Genomic DNA, 22420 nt, shown 5'->3' on the forward strand with positions numbered 1-22420 from the left:
TGGGTAATGGAATAAGGAGGAGAGGTATAGCACCTATAATAGGGGTTCCTCTCACCTTCTTCTCCCAGAATCTACTCCTTCATTGCCCCGACCGCCGAGTCATCATGGGTAACCGGAGGCGGGTTAGGGCCCGCATGTCTCCTCTCGCTTTCTTTGTGCAGGCTTGTCGGGTGGAGCTGAGACGGCGGCGCCCGGAAGTGGAGGTGAGCCTGGCCGTCCTGTCTGAGGCCTGCGCCGAGCGATGGCGGCACACCTCACCAAAGGAGCGCGCTCTTTTCGAGCACCTCTCCCGGGTCGACAAGAAGCGCTGGGAACGGGAGAGGGGGGCGCCAGATGGGCGTGGCAGGCCACGGAAGGATCGACAAAAGAATGCCCAGGAGAGCGGGGCCTCTATGAGTATGCTTCAGCGAGAGGAGCTTCACCGTGGCCCCGAGGAAGCTACCATTTTCTTCAGTGAAGCTCCTAAGGATGTCAGGGGCCCAGAGGCTGCAGTAGGCTCGCCCATGGGAGAGCGGGTGGGCGACAGCCTTGATACGCAAGGACATTCCAGGCCACGGACCAGCAAAGAGCGAAAGGAAGTCCAAACCAATAAGGACAAAAAACACCCAAAAGAGTCTCATCGGGAGCATCAACCCGGAACTTCCAAAGGCAATCAAATCAGACTTCCCCGAGACCCGCTGCAACCCAAGCGACCACTCACCGCTTTTTTACTATACTCGGCGGAGCATAAGTATCAGGTGCGATCCGAATGGCCCAGTCTAAACTACGCCGAAGCCCTCAAAAAGCTGGGCGAGTATTGGGCGAAGCTGAGTTCAGAACACCGCCGACCATTCGAGACCCGTGCCGCAGCCCTCCGGAAGAAGTACGAATCTGATCTGGCAGCCTACCAGGTCAAGAACCGAGAACTTGGGGTGGAAATGACGGTTACAAGCCCGAAAAGAGTGGGTGATGAAAAGGCGGAGGTGACACATATATCCCACAGCAGAGAGCCGAAGAACGAAGATGGGTATGAGGGTCTTCAAACATCTACGCCACTCGTGTCTCGAGAAGAGAGTGAGGAGATAATGAATGACTTAAAAGGCGAGGAAACAAGCCACGAAGGAGCACTAGACAGTGACAATCCATGGACGGAGGAGAGGAGAGCGCCTGTTCGATGACGCCTATATTACTGATTTATCTTTTTAGGCTATGTGAGACTGAGACTCGGGTTCGCTTCCCTGCAGCTTATTTCAGCATTACTCAAGTGATGGCTTTTAACCAACAAGTAACAGCGCCTAATCGTTGTTTTCATTAATAATCGTCCTTGGTTCAACATCTTAAGAGGCCCATTACTACTTTGAGTTCTGTGTTGGAGGAGGAATTCTGCCCCGTGTCCTACGACGGAGACATTTTCCGGTGAAGATGCGATTTATGTGAGCCTCCTGGTCTTGTATACACTTAATTCCCCCCCGACTGAGTTCTGCTCTACACTGAAGGAGTAGACGTTGCCCGAGAGCATTGCAGCCACTTCTGCGACGATGGAGCGACCAGCCCTTAATATTTAATGGTCCATTTTGCCCACTGTAGTCGAACTAACGCTTAATATATGTATATTTGTTTGTGTGTAAAGCAGGCATTTCACACGTTTTGAACCTTATTAGGTAATGAAAGTACTTGCGTTTTTATGCAGATAAACTGTAATAACATTTAATTTCGTTTTTTTACGTAGCCCAACATTTGCAGTTAACTACAGGCACTTTAAACGCCGTAAATACCTATAAGACTAATGATCTTTAGTTGCCAAGTTTATTGTTCTAGTGTTTAGTCTTCTTAAAACCATTACGCTGTATGTTAGTTGCCAAGTCGTTTCCTGTCTTGTCAGTTATTCTACTTCAGTTAATTTTTACTGGAAATACCCCTCTTATCTAAAGTGTTTACACCATGAGACACTGGCCTGGTTTTTAAAGGAAATGGCCGACCTTCAAAGAACCTTTTATGTTATGCTGTGGCACATCTCAGGTTCAGGAAATCATGGCATAGTAATATCTGGGGGAAAGCACCATAACGCAGGGTTTGACCGTCCCACCCGTTCGCGCACCATTACATCCCTTATCCTCGCTTTCATTGTTTGAAATGCGGGATACTATAATAGTGCACATTTCCACCCGATCTGCCAGGTCTGTACACATTCTGCACATAACTCGTAATACCAGTTCGGACCTAAACACCCATTTCCGTTTGAGTTGGCACTACTGACAAAATCGTGACAACGGCCTAGGTCTCAAATAACTTTGGGCCATTGTGGTGACTAGAATTATTTTGAAAGTAACTGGGATCACGTACTTGGCTAAATATTCTTTTCCCCATAGGAGCATTGGCGAATCTTGGACATCATGTGCTCTTTTCGGAAACGTACTTGAATGTTATGCCATTTTATCTCATGGTAATTAGCATGATTGATGCCCACGTTAGTTCTCAGGAGAGGCTAATATGTCGGATTTCAGCCGAAGCCTTATTTTTGGAAGAAATTAACCTTTTCGTTATAAATGCTACTTACCATTCTATTTGTTGACCGTAAACTTCATAGGCCATTTTCTTAAGACAAATGGCCAGCTGTAGCTGAGCATCCTGGTTCACCCTACATGAACAGACATTGGTTTTGAAATGCAATTTTCTACCATGGAAAAATAACCAGGTATTTTTTTCAGTAAATGCCTATACCAAATGAACCAACAGACTGATCTTTTAAGGTTGTGCTCGAATGGCAGTGGCCCTATATATATGTCTTTAATGCCACAGAAATCGTTCCAAATAAAAGCATTCACATTTATTTCTGTCGGTGCCAAGAGTAGGTGAACTACTGGAGTTGAAATGAAAAGGAAACACCTAGACAATGGGGAGGGGACTGAGAGAACAAATTCACATCTGCGTCATGTATGCACACCCAGAATTGTTTACTTGGTGGAACTGTTGTGCACGAATTCTGGAAATTTACGACCAGGTACACTCTGAAAATTGCAACATTTGCTCTAAACACAGTGATAGTATGGAAGCAGATTTCTGAATGGTCACTATTGTGAATTGGGCCCTGTATGACTCAACTCGCACAGTCAAGTGTCCCCAATGCCTCCTAGCAGTCGCCTCCATTGCTTCCTCTCTCCTAAGGTGCCAGATACCATGTCCCAACGCAAATTGTCATCTTGGAGTTCCCCGGGATTTCAAATTATTGTGCCACAGTTATGTGGAAAAGGATTCTTCACACCACTGTTGAAACAAAAACCCAGTGCACCCCAAATCAACCATTCCAAGCCCCCTACTCTCAGATTCCTCCTCCGCCTTCCCAACACCAATTGTCCCCAGTGACATGCCCCATATTTTCTCACCTACAGTTGTCCTCAAGTTAACCCCAGGCGACTTTCTGAGTTTTAGCGGTTTCTCCTTCTTTCTAGTTCCCATCCCTCGGGTTCTCCCACAATTTTTCTCATTAGAAGCCATAACGTTGTTCCAGATGCTTCTCCTCACTGTGCCCACACCTCATGGTCTTCAATAAGTCTCTCTAGGGGCCCCACCATATGAGCCTAAGATGCTTCTTCTACGTGCACTGCTTAATTGGGTCCACAGTGACAACTCCACCCTCGCTTCATATGTCCTTCCAAAGTGCCAATTTCCCTGTTCAATGAATATTAGATTTATAGAGAGCCACGATGCCCCAAGAATTCCAGGTATCCTGGCACTGATGAAACAAACTACTTAACTGACTGCAGTCCTGTACTAGGAATGTACGGTCTGATTTAGGAATGTACGGTCTGATTCATTCTTTAAAATATGCTGGTCCTTTCTTAGCTAAGTTATTTAAACAGGACATGTTTCCTGATAAGTGAGCATGTGCAGACTTAGATATATTTTTTTTTTTATAAAGAGGAGTTGAGATGGCAGGGAAGGTTCAGGAGAAGCTTTGCTTGAGCATCCGGTACTGCTTAAATGCTTCTAATAAGGTAAGCACATAACTCATAAGGAGTTATCTTTACTCCAATCTGGAGGTGAAGAGCGCTTGCACGGTAGTCTTGCGGGCTGCTAAGTCAGGAAAGGTAGGATTATTTTCATGGCGTATAGCAATGCGAATCAAGTAGCTACCATGGTTTTATTTCGAGATGAAAAGGAGGCATTAGAATAAAGGACAAACCCTACGTTGCTGGCCGATTCAGTTGGTACCGACATGGACCCTAGATCTGAGGGCCATTGGAGATTAGACCAGGTGGATTTTTGACGGTTTGTTTTCGACATTTAGTTTCAATCGTCTGTCTTCCATTGTGCCATTTCTGAAAGTCCAGCTTTGAAATGCTCTTTGGTGACTGTAGAGTCATGGGAAGTCAACACAGCTTTGTTTCATTGACGAAAGAAACTATTCAAGACCATACACTAACAGCTTAAGCCAGAGGAGCCATACACACATTAAACAGCGTGTGGCTCAGGAAAAAAGCTAAGGCAACTGATTGATCTCTGTTCAAGAGAAATGCGCCTTCTATTTAAAGCAGAATCGAGCACCCAGTGTGTAAACATTCGAGTAAGACATGGTGAGAAACTGTTGAATGCTGTAGAGGTAGGTCAAAGAGCAGTGCTGTGCCGTCTTGATCTAAAGCAGTTGTGTTCTCTAGTGCGTTCCCTCCAGCTGTAAACCAGATGTCCGTTTCCATGACACCTAATTGCCAGTCTATGATCGGGTTTCCACTTTGCTTCATATACCACCACCTCCATGCCCAGAATGATTCCAATTAACATCTGTTAGAAAATGTCTCTTTGTTTCTTTATTGCTGGCCTTTGAACTCTGCAGGTCATGGCACTGCTGATCAGTCCCCAGTGTTTGTGCTCTGACCTATAAAATGTGGTAAAATTAGCTAATCACTAATTGACTACAACCTTCAACCATGCTCTGCTGGAGGATTTTGATTTCCATAAAAGACGAGTAAGAAAGGAAAAACTGCGATGACCTGCTTGGTGTAGCTGGCCTCTGTTCTACTGCGGTCTTCCTGAAATTGTATGTAGTTTCCAGTCACACACAGACCGAGACTTTTCATTGGCATCTTTTGCCCATAAAAGTAAAAAGAAATCGCATTTGTTTCCTCTTAATGGAGTTTAGAAATTTTTGTGTTCTTATTAAATCATGTTCCGCTTTACCTTTTTCCGCAACCAAAATGTCATCCTGAAAAAAACGCACACCATCCACATCACCAAACAACCTGTGCATTAGTTTCTGAAAAACCGCTGCAGCGGATGCAAGCCCGAAAGGCATTCGTGTAAATTGGAAACACCCAAATGGGGTAATAAATGCTGTTAAACCTCTTGAATGTGGTTCCAGTACGACCTGATGATAGGCCGCGGATAGATCGATGGTAGAGAACCATGTAGCCCCTCTCAATGACGCTACCATCTCATTGATTTTATGCAAAGGAAACTTTTCTATCACAATATTATTGTTTAAATGGCGCAAGTCTATGCACAAACGGATTTTTCCGTTGGACTTGCGGGCAACTACGACCGGAGAAATCCACTCCGATGTCTCCACTTCTTCAATCACCCCCTTGCCTAGCAAATTCTGTATTTCCTTTTTCACCTCATCCCTAATTAAAATCGGAATGGGCCTTACTTTGTGTACTTTTGGTATTGCATCCTTTTTCAACACAATCTTGTGTTCAAACCCTTTGAGTTCCCCTAAATCTTTCCCAAACACCTTAGGGAATCTTTTGCTCAAAACTTCACTCATTCTACTGCACTCATCCATTATCAGCACTTTCTCCACACTATTAGGGTCTAAGATTATATGCAAATCCTTCTGATCGAACCACCCCAAAACTGACGGTCTCCTCTTAGCTACGTACAACTTCCCTCTTGTGGACCTTCCCTTAAAAAGGAATGTTAACCATCTGAAACCTAACATGTCAATCTTTTCTCCTGTATAGCTAATGGGATTTACATCTGATTTGTTTAATTGGTTTCCGATCTTCCCTACAAATTTTTCTTTCCATATTTCTTCGTTAATGATTGTGTACGGTGAACCCGAATCCGCATACACCATCACCTTAACACCACCTAGAGATAACTCACAAATAGGTTTTCCATCCATAGAGTTATCCTCTATGTTCAACATGAAATTCCCTCTTACACTCTCTACACATTCGTCCTCACAATTATCATCCTCCTCATCACCATCCCAAATGTACTTTACATTACTGCGCCTACGACACATTTTGCTAAAATGCCCCAACAATCCACAAATACCACATTTTTTTTTAAAGCAGGGCACATTTTGCTAAAGGCTAAATGCTCCTTGCTATCGCAACGATAGTATCTTCTTTCCTCAGTCCTGAAGTCTCTCCCCTGGTTCCTCATTGGTTGATTTGTCCATCTCCCTTGTGGACGTTGAACGTTAGGTTTAGCTTTACTCTGTATTTTGAATACTCCTTCTGTCATCTTTTCCGGATCTTTCTCTGCTGCCTTGACCACAGTTGCACACCTCCCTGCCATTTCCGATTTTCTCATTATGGCCAATACGTCCTCCAGTGGTGCATCACCATTAACCCATAAGCGGTCCTGTAGAGGTGAATTGTTGTTGTGCATGACTAAATGATCTCTAATTAAATCATCATGTAAGTCACCAAATTTGCAATCTATCGCCAATTTCTTCAAATCATCCAACCAGTCATCCACAGTTTCGCTTTTAGCTTGCTTCCTTTGAAAGAATCTATGCCTAATTACTCCTATACAAACCTTTGGGGCAAAATATTTGTCCATATCCTTTATCGCATTCTCAAAGGTATTTAAATTTGTGTCTATCACTTTGGACATCCTCGAATAAGTTTTCAACCCCATAGGCCCTAATGAATGTAAAAGTATTCTCTTTTTCTGTTCAGGTTTCATCTTTCCAGCTTCGTCCACCGCTGAAATGTAATTTATAAAGTACTCCTTCCATTCTAACCATTTAATACCTGGTTCCGCTCCTGTCGCCCAAAAGGTGTGTGGATTACTGATAGAGTAATTTTGATGAGCTATCTCCACACTTGTGGGGTCTCCTTCATTATCCCCATCACCCATGTTTCAACTTAAATATGAAGCAAATTTTTTTTTTTTTTTATCTTCTTTTGCTCAACTTCTTTGTTTGTGGTGTTCCCCCTGGCAGTCTCACCTGTTTACGCTGCTTACCGCTGCTCAAAATCCCCTGTGCCTCCCTTTCTACGGCACTTCTCCTCAGCGCTCGTATCTTTGTGTTGCTAAGCAACTGACACCAAAACAATTCATCCAAGATGGCCACCACGTAGGGTCACGCAGCGTGACCTTGCGTGATTACGTTCCAGATACAATTGCGCATGCTCCTGACGTGTCCGGACGCACCTCCTACGTCAGAAGCTCATACGCTCAGAATTCTGGAATCTCCACCACGAATCGTATCACGCTCCCAGCGCGGGCCTCTCGAATGTCCGAAATCCTTTCCTTTACAGCACATATGTACCGCCAAACTTCCTTTCGCTGATTTAACCTCGTCTTACGTTGAGGTCAATAATCCGATCCAGGTGGGGTCACGATGATTCACGATACAATCCACCTTGCTCAGATCGATTTCCGTTGTTTTGGTTTTTTTTTTTTTTCTTTGAAAGTCCTTTGCGCGCCGCTTCTCTTCTCTTTATCCCATCCTCGTCGCCAATTGTAGTGATGGCACAACTCCTTGTAGTGGTTCAATACTTTATTGAACAAAGATACACAAACAGGTGAGCGCCAGGATACACCTCCACATCCACCGCTGGCTAACCGCTACTCCCTCGAATCCGAATGTCACTTACTCAGTGACATTCCATGCACGCACACTCTCACCTTAAAGACACATCCACACAGACCAACACATCAACATCAAAGTAGGACACAACAACAAGACCGTAGGAATGCGGTTTATGGCCAGTGCCATGTGAGGCATTCAAGCGCGAAGCTGGCATCTGACTTGAAAGCAGCAGACTGCTTTCGACAGCGCGCGTTCGGCCTCACTTCCTGCATCCCATCCCCTCTTACAACAATTAACTTTCGTTATAACTCACACCCCATATGCTCGTTCCCTCCCACCCTTCCTTTGATGTTCGCTTTTCTTGTTGTTTACAAACCACGCCACACACTGCCGCACACTGCTGCATTACACACTGCTGCACGCCGCACACTGCTGCACGCCACACACCAAAACATAAATAAAAGGCATTGTAATTTTACAATGCCAATAGCTCAAACTCTTATACATGCGAGACCTATTGCATTGCAAATGCTTGTTGAATTTGTTACTCGGGAAGAACTCTAATCTTCTTCAACAACTAATAATTTATTTTCTTACAGTTTTAAAATGGCATTAAGTACCCCTTCTATCAAATGCCAGATACCCCACTCAGTTACCATAGGAACGCCACGGTGAACAAATGCAATTGCCCCCTGCAAGCATCGCAGTTGCTCCTCCATCTTTGCTCCTAAATGCTACCACTCCTTCCCTGCCTTCCTTTTTACTTCTAAGTTCCCCTAAGTCTTTTTTAGAATTATTTTTTTGGTCTGTGAGCAGTCAGTAGCTACTAGTCAGTATCCTGCATGGGTAGTGTAATTTACCACTGGTGTCTGAGAGCCATATTTACTATTGCACTCTCTGTGAGTGCAACCTGCCCTGCAGGATAATGATCAACTCTGTAATCTAAATCAATTTCGATTTATTGTATTTTAATGTAGCCTCTGTATATTCTGAAAATCTGGCATGGATCTGGTCCTACAATGTACACCCCTGATACATGGGGACTTAAAAATTGTTCACCCTGTTTGAATTACTGTCCAGGATAAGATTCCTAGGCGGTCCCTCTAGACATCTTGTCGAAGTATCCTCCTCCAACTAGTGTGTGGCCTCTGGTATCTTGCCAATCAAATGCCCTCAATAGAATCGGGGGTCGGGGGAGCAATCATTTCAATTGTTTTCTGCAACTCTACGTGTTCAGCTATTCGTACCTTAGGGGCTAAATGCATCAAATTCTTTCTGCCCCTGAGGTGGGCGAGGGGTAGTGAGTTGCTATCACCGAGTTCAGGTGCAGAGGGGTCACTGTGCCAGAGAACTTTCTAACATGCAACTTTCAAGATCTCGGACCATTCCTACTCCAGCAGGCCAACAGTGTGGAGCACTAAGCCCATAACGAGCCAGAAGTTCCTAGACCTCTATGAGGAGTTAGTCCTGGGCTGTACACTGGTGCACCCACTGAGTTCTTCCTGAGATTGATACCTTTTACTGTGTTTTTTTTTTTTTTTACCGCTTCTCTTCGGGAGTTGATTCCTCAGAGGTACTTCCATTCAAGATGAGCCAAAACTGCACCCACCGTTCACATCTGAGTGAGACCGTCCTGCAATGGGCAGTCCATGGCAATGTTGAATCTTCAAGAGATTAAATAAGCAAGTGTAATTTGTTGCTTTCATCTCTTTAAACAATTCAACCGTTATGCTTTTCACCACACAAATCGAGATAAAATAGGACTACTGTAGTGCCTAAAGTATCTCCATTGTTGGGCTGAGGCCAGCCCAACGTGATCACAGCACCATTCATACAACAGTAGGTCAGTAGTTCCTCCTAGCCCAATTCCAGGATGGTTTTGTTCTCACTGAGGGAAAGGTGGTTCCGTAGAGCGGACTCCTCTTTGAGGAGGCTGGCTTCTATGCTGAGCATTCAAACTTGAAATTTGCTATTTATGCCTGTATTTCTGGATCAATTATGGAGGGCACTCTTACTCACATTTGAGCCTGAAAGGTAGTAGAGTCCTCCTGCAGCGGGAGCTGCTGCAGAGGAGGCAGGATTTGCAGCTCCTTCTATCTCTTTTGAGCTTGAGATGGTTGCAAAGTCTCTTTGCCTTAAGTTCCCTAGCTTCTCGACCCTCCTGAACACATCTCTATCAGTTTTTCGCAGCTGTATTTTTCTTGTGGAGCTCACAAGACCTCATCACTGGTCTTTGTCGTGAGGATGGCTTTTCGATTTTCTTCAACACAGAACTTGGATACAGTTAATGGTAGGCTGTGTGTGGCATAGTAGCAGGGTAGGGCTAGAGTAGGGGCCAACTGCTGGGGAACCCTTCATCAGGGGTACAGAGCTATAAGCTGGCCCACTGGAATTATGTGATTGTGCAGCTGCAGTGTTTTTCGCATAGTAATAGATTTGCCAAAAGTCATAATCTGCACATTGTATGAAAAAATTGTTTGTAGCTCAAACGGTTCAAAAGTTACCAAAAACAGCTGCAAGTTTTGCTTTGCAGTGGAAGGCCCTGTGCAAGGGTTAAATGTTCATCTTTCTGTTACTTATTGCTGTATTTAGCTATTCAAGTTAACATTTAATGCTTCAGATAAATTAAAACCATCGCAATTTTTGTACATTTCATATACAATAGTCATGATAAAATTAATTTTAAAAACATAACTATCTTAACATTAGATGAGCGTTTAAAAAAAATTAATATATATCCTGGAGAGATTTTAAAATTTGTCAGTTCAATGGTTTCCTATAGTGTCAAGCAAGCGATAATTGCTTGCCTGCGGGTAGGTATACCTCTGTACTTTTAAGTTCTTTCTCAACCACTCATGTCATGTCTGCTTTAGGATTGGTCAAATGCACACTAGATGGAGTATGTTCTCTTTGGGAGCCCCACACAACCTACCCAGTTCGCCTTCCAAGGAGGTTGCCCCACAAATGACTGGAATGACCCAAACCTAAGATCCAAGAATTTTTTATAAAGACTGGAAAGGGTGCCCCAAGAAGGGATGCAGGGATTAAAAAGTTGCTCAGTATCCAGGAGTGAATTTGTTTGACCAGAGCTGTCTTGTCCCCAAGGAGAGATTTTGACTTCATTATTTAATACTTTTTAAAGGCCATGTTAGGGAGTTAAATTCCTTAAGGACTGAGCTTCCATACTTTTGATGCAACTTTTTAGATAGGATTTAAAGGGGGTCTGCGGGGAGTTTGCAATTACAGACCACAGAATTTTGTTGATTGAGTGCTCTTCAGAGTGCTGTAACCTATAACAGCACCTGATGAAAGCACGCTGTCTGGTGACAACTTGCTTTGTGAGACCAAATTCTAAACAAATCATGGCCTATGGAGGCGACTGCGTTCTTGCCTTTATGATTTAATTATCAGACTTTCGAGCATGTCTGTCTGGCCCACCGAGTGCTTTGCTACTGGAGCTGAGGATTGGTATCAGTTTTGACGCCATGACAGCATTTATGTTACGGTGGGGTCATTTATATTGTTATGTAAGATGCAGAATGCGACTGTAAGGCTGTTAGCCTTCCTGATAAGGTTGTGGTTTTGTGCGTGTTGGGTGGGGTGTTTTTTATTAACCAGAACTCCCAGTCATTTGCAAACTTCTACATTTTCATAGAACAGTCCTTGAAACAAGCGATTTTGAGGGGTCTTTTTTTGGCAATAGAATATTGTCATACCTTCAGTGTTCTTCCTGTTCATTTCCAGCGTATTCTCTTGGGCATAGTTCGAGAGTGGATCTTCTTAAGCGCCGCAGACTGGCTCATGTTTGACTGCACAGGAGAAACACATCATCTGCATACATTAAGTGGCTATTAAACGAGGGGCAGCCAATGCCCAGACAGTGTTAGCAAGTGTGAAAATAACCTAATAATGAAGTAAGAACATATCAAAATGTGGCATGTTGTGCCACACAATGTGGTCAGGTCAAGAAAAGCTTTATTCAGGCCATAAAAGCACATACAAAAAGAAAACAATGCATACATTGTAGTACATAAAAAGAACAAATAAGAATACAACTTATCATTATACAAACTATGTAAATGATATCTGTGTTTTAAAATTGGAATACTCCCAAGTTATAGAAGCTTTTAGTACATTCTTAGATTGACTCCCTACTCAGGGTTCTATAGCTTGATAAAGTGCGATGTACAAAGGATTTGTAATTTCTGCATTGTTTACTAGATGAAATAAAATAGCACGTTATAGCTAAAAGCTAATTCATTGATAGATAAAATGCCTATCGATTGCTAAAAGCATTTTGAGTTTGTCTAAAAGATATTTATAGCAGGTGTTAGAAAGGGTCCAAGTTAAAACAGATAAAATTATATGATTAAAAGGCCATCAAAGAAGGTTAATTTGCAGTGGGGATAACCATACTGTAGGTGTATACAAACAGCATGGTTTCATCTATTGCATGACTTAGCAAAGCATATATATGTAGAAATTACTAGAGAGCTACGGATTTGCTAGGGGAGTTTGCTTAAGGATAGCTCTGCGGGTGCACCACATAGAGTATAGAAACCGTGAGATGGTAAACACAATAAGTGAGTCGGTTTCGTACTTAAAAAGCCTGTACACCTCTGCGCAATGTCTGATCCCCATGTTTCTACACAGTTGTAAAAGCCACCGTGACCGTCTTCCCATAGGCAGGGCAGAAGAAGAGGACATGCAACTCAGTTTCCTCAGCTCGGTCGCACCCAGGGCAGTCTAGAGTGTGGGCTCCCTGCCATTTATTTGTGAATACTCTGAGTGGGAGCGCCCCATGTCTGAATTGGATATAACGTTTTTGGGCTAGAAGTGGTTGTATATGGTCAAGAGCCGTTTCTATCCTATATTGCTGCTTAATGTCCAGAAACCTGGAGGTTAAACAGCCGGGCTTTGACCCCTGCCATAGTAGGGACAGTTTAAATTCTCTGTAGGAATCAAGTAGTGTCCTTATGGCAATTATTGGACACGTCTCATCTGGGGTTGTCCACATATTTGGCCCCCCTAAGGCCTGGCATGTATTCCTAATATAGGTTAGTCAAGGGAGTTTCCCTGCACCTTGGATGCGCATGACATCCTTCCGCTCCTCTCTGTATTCGGCCAGTTCGGGTGTACACCAAAGGCGTCGCCAGTATAGGATATGCCTTTTCTTGCAGCATAATTTACTCAACCTTGCCGCATAATTTGGCTCTCTGCCATAATTCCAGTGCCCCCAGCTACATGCAAGATTTCTGGTGTATGGCTAGTTTCTAGGTCAGTGGAGCCATCCGAATTTGGACTGAGAAGACAAATGGCAGCCTCACCTTATTTGGGTCAGGTTTGGCAAGCCCCATGGCTTTAAACAGATAATTTGGTGCCTGCACAATGTGTCAACTAATAGGAGACTCATCCCACACTTTGGTATCCACCAGCTTAATTGATAATGTACTGTATCTTATTGATAAGTGAGAGGGTGGGGTTTCTCGATCCTTGATACACTTGTTCGGTTAACATGCTTACATTGATTTTAGAGATCTCACAGATAGTCATGTATGCCTTTTGTCATGCCCAGTACCTGAGACCTCCACACGTCCCTAACAAATCTGCAGTTCTTACATGACCACAGCCACTCAAATACGGTAGTGAAGAGCCCCAAATACTTGGACATAAAGGGCTATCCCTCCCTCTTTGTATTCCCATTTCGTTGGTACCACACGGCCTTCAATGTCAAATTTGGGATGAACGGGGTTGTATTGCTTACAACTGCCCTAATTATAAAATTAGCACCGAAACCATCGCGATTGGGTGTACTAATGGCCGTTTTCATTACAAACTTTTTATTATTATTAGTGTGGAGAAGTGTGGCTCAATGATTAGAGCGGCAGACCCTGATGCAGAGGTTTAGCCCGGGACCAGGGTTAAATTCCCCGCCTCAGCGGGTCTTGGGCGCAAAAATTCCGCGGACCAGATAATTCTCGCCTCGGTGCCATTCCAATCCTGGAGTCCTACTCTGCAACTCTGGGCAATACCTTGCTTAATCTCCACAACGGCCCCCACAACGCTAAGGATGCCTGGCCTCCAACTTGGGGGTGCCCAGGAGTGGACGCCTCACAGGGAAAGCCAGGATGGGTTCCACAGCGGTATTCGTACAAGTGCCTTGAGACCCTTGCGGGTGAGTAGTGCGCTATACAAGTATCAATTTACATTTATTATTAGGTCTCGCCTGAACCAGCGCATGCGCTGGTCTGGCGAGACTTATTGAGAGGGCTCCAAAAAGTGCTACCATGCCAGCCTAGAGCTACAGTGCGCGGGCGCGCGCGCCACGCTTTACCGCGATTACTTTCACTTTCGCGGCCACTTTGATGTTTGATCGCGATCGTGATCACTCTCACTTTGCATAGCCAATAGGTCTCGCTTTTGGCACCTTATAAGTATTTAGTTATGCAACTGTTGCATGGCTAAACACTTATGAGGTCCCAAAGGCGAGACCTATTGGCTGTGCCAATGCTTGTACTTTATTTTCCATGGTCAGTCAAATAGTGCAACTTTACACATTTGATGCGCCCACAATAATGATGAAAGTATACAGTAAGTTTGTATATTAATATGCAACACGTACCACCTTGAATGACACTGAATTTACAGTTCTAATCTCTTACACACTTAACATAAGAATAATACACCATATTCACCGGAAAGAAGGGATCGATGGCCAGAGGTCTGGCAGCTGGTATATATACATGCATATATGCCTTTCTCCACCTGCCGAAGGGGTCAGATGAGTCTCACCTCCTCTATGTTGAAACATGCCTGAGAGTCTGGCAGTGTTAGCATTCAGTCCTCTGATTGTGTGGAGAGAAGGTATTATACTAGAGGGTCCCAGAATTCTCGTGGTCTGGAGGATTGGGGTAAATCTTCTGCATAATTTTTAACTGAGTTTTTACAGTATGACATATCCTTGACCCAGTCTGTGTGTTTCGGTGTCAGTTTATTGCCCCATTTCAATGCTATTCCCTTTGCCAGTAGTAGTGTTACCGCCAGTAGCTTACATCTATGCGCCATTTTAATCTTGTTTATACCCAGGAGGCATATAAGGTGTGCATTTGGGATACGCTCACCCAGCATATGTGTTAGTGTCTGTGACATCCCACCAGTAAGGCTGGAGTTTTGTACACGCCCACGCCATGTGTAGGAAGTCTGCATTGGAGGCCAGGCATCTGTGACATCGGTCATCGGCCCGCAGCCCATATGCATGCAACTACTTAGGTTTAAGTATACCTGATGTATGAACTTGAAATGTATGATTTTCAGGTTGCAGTTAGACGTGAGTAGCTGAAGTTGTATACACCCGAAATCCCAGTCTTCTGTAGGAATTGCTATACCCAAGGTCCATCTAGCTAGAGGTTTGTTCGCTGGCCGGAACTGTTCATGTTGTGACGCAATGTATAGCTTAGTGACCAGGCGTTGTCGAGTGGCAGATGTCAGAAGCGTCTGCAGCGCATTAAGCGTTGGTGGTTCGATCGGGAAGGAAGGGTACAAAGCTTTAATCGCCAGACGTAAACGCAGATATGCGAAAACCTTTAAGGGAGTTTGAAACGTACTTAGAGCTGTGGCGCCCTGCGGTATGTATTCCTTGTCAGGGAAGAGATCTCCCAAGGTACGGAGTTCTATCTCTTGTAGTTCTTGTGTCATTTTCTGCTCTTGTGTCACCGTGAGTTGTGGATGGTGCCGAAGAGGAAGTGCTGGTGCATATGTCGGGAGTTTACGCGCTCGCTTCGCTAGTGTCTGCCAGGCCCTCGAAGTACATATTGCTGGGTGTATTTCCGTATTAGGGGTGTACTGTCTGGGAGAGGATATAAGTGAGAGGAATGGGGTGGAGTGCATGCTCTTGTGTTCCACCGCGATCTGTGGTACGTGGCTGTGTGGCTGTATCCAGTAGTGTGCATGTTGCACCTGTGCGCAGTAGTAATAGAATTGCAGGTCAGGGGCGCAGAATCTGCTTTGGCTGTAGGGTCTCGTTAGTTCTCGCCAACCCACCCTCGCATGCTTTCCCTCCCACGTCAAGCGGAGCTGCGCTGTATGTAGTCTGGCAAACAGAACCTGTGTTAACCAAATCGGTATATTCATGAATAAATATAAAAACGGAGGTAGCACCACCATTTTTTTGCAGAGCGATTCTATCTGCAAGAGATGGAGGCAGTCGAATCCATCTGGATACTTGGTCTTTTAATTTAGTGACTGCTGTGCCATAGTTTTCCCGTATCACAGTGTATGTCTCGGTGTATCCAAACACCTAGGTACTTAATTGGCTCTGTCTGCCATTGCAATGGGTAATCAAGGGATGGTTTGGTCGTCACAAGAGTGAGCGGGATGAGCACCGACTTGTCCCAGTTAATACACAGCCCTGAGAAGTGTGCAAATGTAATATGTTCTCGAATTAGCTCATTTAGATGGTTGTCCGGGTATCTAGTCTATAGTACCATGTCGTCTGCATAGAGTGATAAACTAACTGGGCGTAACTTGAACTGCAGCGTTGACTCTGTGTGTCTCTGGTGTATCTTGCAGGCCAATGGTTCCAGTGCCAATGTGAAAAGTAAGGGCGATAAAGGGCATCCCTGTCTCGTTCCTCTATAGATGTTAAAGGGAGCAAATGTAATGCCATTGATTCTCAGCTGTGCGCAGGGTGCGGTATATAATAGTGCTATCCATTTAAGATAGGGTTCCGGGAATCCCATTAGTCAAAGAACATATCCGGCCATTCTACAGAATCAAATGCTTTTGCAGCGTCTAGTAAGGCCGCAGTAGCCGGTAAGTCTGGATTTAGGTGATGGAACATGGTGAATACGGTTCGTAAGTTTTGCGTGGTGGAACGGGACGGGATAAATCCCGCCTGGTCTGACAGGATGAACTTCTGCAGCAAGGGTTGTAGTCTGAGGACTATAATTATGGCTAGAATCTTTTCGTCTGTGGTTATAAGGCACAGGGGATGATTTGACTCACAGTAGGTTGGATCCTTATCAGGTTTAAGGAGGGTGATCAGTACTGCCTCGCGTAGGGACGGGGGCAGCACACCATCCTCATATGCCTCCTCATACGCTTCCTACATGGCCGCTGTGACACCGGCCTCGTGGCGTGGGCCCTCCCGACCAGCAAGTTACACTACAACCACGCCGAACCTCGTGGGCACGGCCTCCGGGCTTCCGTGGACCAACATCCCGAGGGCCGACCAGATCCCCAACACGCATGCCCGGTCGAGGGAGAACGAACCCCCCCCCCCAAACCAGACCGAGAGGCGCCGACCCTGTCACACCTCTGGTCTCTTCCCCGAGGGAGGTTTCGATCGACCACCAGGCCCCCGGTGAGCAGGCGCCTCTCCTGCTGGGCGTCTGGAGTCCCTCCCAGACCCACCTGAACAGATCAAGGGGCCGAGCGATAGGAAACCCCGACACACCGCCCCCCCCCAGGCACCAGACCCCTCTCCGCGAGGACTCCGGACTTCAAAGAGGAGGGGGAGTATAACAAGGGGTGCTGAAGGGACGAGAGGCAGAGAAGACCTGGACTGACGAGAGCCTGCGGACTTGGTCGCGGCTCGATCGCTCCCCGAACAGAAGAACGCTACCCGAACTCTGAACCATCTGAGCCCTGCTGACGCTGTCGTGGCTCCCCGAACTCTGAACCATCTGAGCCCTGCTGACGCTGTCGCGGCTCCCCGAACTCTGAACCATCTGAGCCCTGCTGACGCTGTCGCGGCTCCCCGAACTCTGAACCATCTGAGCCCTGCTGACGCTGTCGCGGCTCCCCGAACTCTGAACCATCTGAGCCCTGCTGACGCTGTCGCGGCTCCCCGAACTCTGAACCATCTGAGCCCTGCTGACGCCGTCGCGGCTCCCTGAACTAAGACCCTCCGGTGCCTGCTGAGTGACTCGCGGCCCGCTCCTCCAAGAGAATCGGCAGAGATTGCCGAGAGAAGCAACATCCCCTCAGCTCGAGGATTGAGAGCTGGGCGCCGGATACCTCGCAGAGACACTGATTGAAAGACTGTCCCGCTACCCCTTTTCCCTCCATCATAAGATCGCTGCCGCTTGTGGCATCAATTCTGCAACTGCCTGCCGGATCATAAAGATCCCTGATAACCACCGATAAAAGCTTATTATCTTACAACGATTTACTGTGTGGTGTCCCTCTATCCGAAGAAGAGAGAAGCGTAGCGTGTGCGATCCTAGGTGCGAGACCCTTCCAGGAAGGGCCTCCCTGCTCTTGCTCGGCCTAACTCTGGGAAAGGTGGGCCTCAGGGTGGTCAGGAACACATTCCGCAGCCTCCCCGGGGAACGCCTTCCAACAGCCGCTAAGTGTGGAAGTAGTAGATCTTTGTATTCCTTATAAATCTCGGCAGGGAGACCATCTATGCCCAGTGCCTTATTGTTAGGAAGGGAGTTAATGGCTTGGCGCAACTCATCCTCAGTGATATGATGACTGAAATATTCGCGATGGGTATCGGATAACCATACCAATGCTATATCGTCAAAATACCAAGTCAGTTCAGTAAGATCAGGTGTAGTGCCTGCTGTATATAGCCTGGCATAGTAATCCTGGAAACATTGCGAGATCGAGGGGGTGTCGTATCGGGCCTTGGCCTGGGAGTCCATGCTCTTAGTTATGTATGACGCCGTGGGACCAATTTTGCTGGATAGCACCTGCCCGGGCATCCTTCCCTCCCCATATGCTCGCGCTGTATATTTCTTCAAGATGTATTTAAGTTCGCTGTCCGCAAACTCATGGTATGTATCTATTTTGCCTCTGTCAGCCAGGACCTTGGGGTCTAAAGTGGTAGCATAAGTAGACTTCAATCTTTTAATGTCCGCCTGTACCATGGAAAGTTGTCTACAAATATCTTTAAGAATACCAGCATGTTTACCGATACAGAATCCGCGGATGGTTACCTTAGATGCCTCCCATAGAACCATGGCGCTCTCCACGGTACCCATGTTATGTTCAAAGAATTCAATGATAGCTTGCCGCAGATCGGAAGTAAAGACCTGGTCTTGCAGTGTACTAGGTTGAAGGCGTCATGCATATTGGCGCGATGTATGCGAGGGGATGGTGAGTTCTAGTCGGACTGGTGCGTCATCAGAGAGGGTTTTGGTTAAATGTGTTATATCAGTAGTCCAGGCATTTACGTCTGCAGTGGTGATCTAGGATTCAATCCTGGACCATGTATTGTGGGTAGTGAATGTGCATGTGCCCTCCCTGTGGGGTGGGGGGGGTCGTACTCTCCAGATATCTAACATGGCATAATCTTCCATCCCGAAGCGATTGAGCTGAATTATTCCCATATCTGTCATTCCCAGTGGACCTATCCACCTGTGGGTCCAAGCACGTATTAAAATCACGCCCCAATTTATTGCAGGGGGTGAGAGTAAGCGTAGTTTGTTCCATATGTCTAGGGAAAAAATGGGATGATCAATGTTAGGGCCATATGCTGTAACAATAGTTAAGATTGTGCCGCCAAAGTCACCCTGTACAATAATATATCTACCCTGGTCATCTGAGTGTGAGTAGAGCATTGTGAATGGTGTGCCATGTTTGACTAAAAGGAGCACCCCTCTGGTGTAGGAGGAAGCTAATCTGTAGGAGGCCTATCTACCCCCGATTCTGCACTCAGTGTCGCGGGTAAGGTGTCTGAATACGCAAAGACTTTCCTAATCTTCTGGGGATTGTTCAACCCTGTACATTCTATGTCAAGAGTGTCAATTTCCTCGTGTCGTTATCGCCTACAGCCATTACCGGTGTGAGTGACGGGATTGGCAGGGCAGCAAATAGTGCGCATACAAGTCATGTGATATACAACAGTTGCTTTATCTGAACAGACCATTTTACTGAACTTACCCATTTCCCCCCCTCCCACATCACCATCCCAATTATGTCAAGGACATACCCATGGAGCAGAGAACAATAACCCCCTCCTACATCCATACCCACACTCAAGAACAAGAAAAAATGTGATATACACACGGGGGCGATGACTGCCAGTCGGATTCCGGGCCAAACCAAGACCACGGGTGGACTTCTAGCCCATCCGCTAAGATTACAAATACAATTGTACGTCAATTTGACCATAAAGGGTAGGAAGGGGCGTGAAGCCCCGCAACAGGATATAATTCTAATTTTAAAGCAGCGTTCCGTGTACTGTGAACAAGCATAATTTATCTTGCATACATACAGTGGTTGTAAGGCACACACTAAAAAACCCAGTACTTATCTGAGGTTGACAACAGTGTCCCCTTGGTCTTCATATAGGGCTACTCTACATAGGACCTACACTATGGAGGGAAGACCAGTGTTACTCAACGTCCGAGGTGCCACCCTGGTCATCCTGTGCATCTCTAGGAGATTTCCGACGTGGAGGTCGAGTGATTTTTGTGCGGAGGAATGTAGTCACATCTTTCGGGTCATTGAAGATTCTGTTCCAGCTGTCGTCGGTCACCTGCAGCCTAGCCGGGTAAAGCATCGCATAGGGGATGTTACTTTCACGGAGTTTCTTTTTTACCTCCACTAATTTCTTCCACGCCTCTTGCACCTGTGAGGTGAAATCTGGATAGACGGATATGTCTATCCCTTCATGATTGAGTCGACCCAGCTCCCGAGCCTATCGGAGTGCCGTGTCCTGATCTCGATAGTTTAGGAGTCGTGCAATTATCGGTCGTGGTCTCGCTCCGGGTGCAGGTTGAGGCGCAAGTGACCTGTGAGCCTTTCCACAATGCACATCTCCGAGAAGATGTCCCTGCCAAGGAGTGCAATCGGCAACAAATCAATGTAGCGCTCCATATTGGTCGATTCCGCCACTCCCATAAAGCGTAGGTTGTTCCGGCGGGAGCGCACCTCGAGGTCCTCTGTCTTTGCCAGCATGGCGGTCATGGCTTTGTCAAGTTTCTCTTGTTTCGCTTCCATTTGTCGTTGTGCATCCTCAGAGTCAGATATGCAACGCTCTGCTATGTCTATCCTCTCTGTATTCCCATCCAGGCGTTCAGACATGCGGTCCGATTGATAAGTCAGGAAATCAATTTTTCCATCAATATTGGACAGTGTGGACTGGATTGTTGTGAACGTAGTGAAAGTCAACAGGTGTGTCTGTGCACAGCGCTGAAGTGTTCGCCTGACTGCCTGGTGGGTCGTCTGAGGTGTGCTCCACAGCTTTTTTTGATTGCTCAAAGTGCAATTTAGGTTGGTTTCTGTCCGGCTTCCCCATGATGAGAACCACAGCGTGAGGTCAGGTGTGTCAACCAGAACTCTTAACTCTGGGCTCAGCGTGCACCACAAGTGAGCCGCTGATGATCACAAGAAGAGAATCAATGTGAGTGCTGTTTAGCCAGCCTGTAAAACCAGGTATGCAGTGGTGCTCACCGTTAAGGCCTCACCGTCGAGGGATATCCTACCCAAGCAGCCATCCACGGAAGACATGAGGGACGAAGGAATTAAACCTAATTTTGTGGCCAGGAGGGGCTTAACGCCCACCAGGCAGACCACACTGTCTCTGTGTTTTCTACCTGGGCTCTCGAAAGGCACCCACCTCACAACGGACACTGGAAGGGAGCGAAGATGGCACTAGTGACCTGGAAAGTCCCCCAGTGAGGCCATGCATGAGTCAAACCCAGGGATCAATGGACTCCAGAGTCCGGGGACACAACAGCCCGCAGGGGTACACACACTGCGTTCACTTGTATCCTCCGTGGAGGTGGGGGCACCGCCGCATCAATCAGAGCAGACGAGGCGGCCACAGCAGGGGGGAGCCGGAACCGTGCCAACGCCACACAGAATGATGCAAGCGGGGGTAGGGTACACTATCCCCCCCACCCCCATCCAGGAGCAGTCTGCCATTTGTGAGAGGCACGGGGCGAAGGCAGCAGAGCCCCCAGCGAGGCGCGCGCATCAGCCGCCAATCAATGCAGCCCAGCGCAGCCTAGCGGCACTCCCGCAAGCAGGCTCAGTATGTCGATCGCTACCACAGACCTGGGTCGCGCTCACTTCAGCGGCGCCAGACCGACGGTCAGACACCTCCAACGTCGATTCCTGCAGGCATCAATCCAGGCAAAGGCAGGTAATGCAGTGCAAGGTGCGACCCACGCTGGCCGCGCTGCAGGAAGAGCTGGCCCGGTGGTGCCTACCCAGCCAGGAGCGGTCCGCCGATGTGGGGATCACGAGGCGAAGGCAGCAGATTCCCCAGCGAGGCACCCACACCGGCGCGAATCAGTGGCACCCCCGCAGGCAGGCTCTGGGCGCCGGACCGCCCTGCAGGCCCGGCCGCGCTCACCTCTGCAACGTCGGTCCCACGGCCAGTCCCTCCAGGCGACTATCCCGGTAAGCGGCAGCCCAAGCCGAGTCAGGCTATGCAGACGCGAGGCATGGCTCACACCGTCCGCGCCGCAGGGGGAGCAGGCCCAGTGGTTCAGGCACCGGCGCTTGAGTAGACGTTGCCGCCGAGGCACCATCCCCGGCCGTGTAGGCCCCAGTGCGGTGCAGACCTCGCCGTGATCTTTCCTACTTGAGGGCTGACGCTCACCGGCAGAGAGCCGGTCTGCAGGTCGGCGTCCCCTCCCGGATCAGCAATTCGGTAAAGTTGGTATATTTGGGTGTCAAATGACCAGGATAATAGCAGGATAGGGCTTACGGCCG

The 22420-nt window shown here is 46.9% G+C and overlaps 1 protein-coding gene across 1 annotated transcript in view; it reads right to left on the reverse strand.

The window, feature by feature from the left end:
* STX17 (syntaxin 17) overlaps nucleotides 1-22420 on the reverse strand; it is a 90305-nt gene that overhangs the window by 11543 nt on the left and 56342 nt on the right. Inside the window, exon 2 of the mRNA XM_085619000.1 lies at nucleotides 11464-11556. The gene's annotated coding sequence lies outside the window, so the exon portion shown is untranslated. The remainder of the gene's footprint in view (nucleotides 1-11463; nucleotides 11557-22420) is intronic.

The sequence above is a fragment of the Triturus cristatus genome, chromosome 7 (assembly GCF_964204655.1).
Source record: "Triturus cristatus chromosome 7, aTriCri1.1, whole genome shotgun sequence".
Lineage (NCBI taxonomy): Eukaryota > Metazoa > Chordata > Amphibia > Caudata > Salamandridae > Triturus > Triturus cristatus.